The 937-nt window shown below is 55.7% G+C and overlaps 1 protein-coding gene across 1 annotated transcript in view; it reads left to right on the top strand.

Annotated features, from left to right (window-relative positions):
- Positions 1–937, top strand: part of VOLCADRAFT_105416 (uncharacterized protein) — a gene marked incomplete at its 5' end in the record, with an annotated part of 18,253 nt that overhangs the window by 2,318 nt on the left and 14,998 nt on the right. The window lies entirely within an intron of this gene.

Genomic DNA, 937 nt, shown 5'->3' with positions numbered 1-937 from the left:
CGAATGCTCATCCAGAAACGTGGCGACATACCTTGACCCGCCCATAGACGGAACAGGCATCTCACACACATCCATATGCACTCGCTGCAAAACACGGTTTGCTGCATTCCCAGACGGAGGAAAAGACGCGCGGGTATGCTTGGCCTTCACACACGGCTCACAGATACTCTTTTCCTTCACCTTCTCCCGGACTTCAGCCGCGCTCAGGCCCATACCAGTGACCATTTCATCAGACACGAGCTTCTCTAAATTACCGTACCCTAGGTGTCCGAACCTACGATGCCAAAGCTCCGCAGATTCAGACAAGACCGCCAGGGTTTGAACACACTCCCCCTGGCCCAAACGGGTCGCCTTTAGGTAGTAATGGGTGCCCACCCGCACACACGGGATTTGCTCCCCGTACTCCCACTCCAGGCTTGCGTATTTCCTTATCCGCGGGCCTAGGCTGACAAGACGTTTCGGCCGCCTAATCACAGCAACCGGCCCACGAAAATCCACGTGGTAACCCTTCAGACCTAGTTCGCCTACCGAAATCAGCTTGTGACCTAATCCCGGCGCATGATACACATTCTTTAGGGTAATCTTAATCTTGCCATTGTCTCCCTCTGCTTCTAGCAGGACGGTACCCACTCCAACCGTCTTGCAAATCGCACCCGCCACACCTTCTAGGACTATGCCGTCCGTGAGCGGTACGTACTCGCTGAAGTCCGACCGGTCGTCCGTAACATGGACGGCCGCGGCCGAGTCCACTTTCCAAGCCAGCTTGGCGAGCGACTTCTCAGCTGTTGCCTGGATTTCCTTGGCTTCGGAGGTGGTGGAGGTGGTTAGGGCCATTACCAGCTGCTTGCTGCGTCGGTTGTTGCCCCTGTTGTTGCCTCTTGTGACGAGCGGGCACTGAGACTTGATATGCCCCAGGACACCACATTTATGGCACTAT

The sequence above is a fragment of the Volvox carteri genome, assembly GCF_000143455.1.
Source record: "Volvox carteri f. nagariensis unplaced genomic scaffold VOLCAscaffold_28, whole genome shotgun sequence".
NCBI classification, from domain to species: domain Eukaryota; kingdom Viridiplantae; phylum Chlorophyta; class Chlorophyceae; order Chlamydomonadales; family Volvocaceae; genus Volvox; species Volvox carteri.
This window is presented reverse-complemented; position numbering and strand designations above follow the sequence as displayed.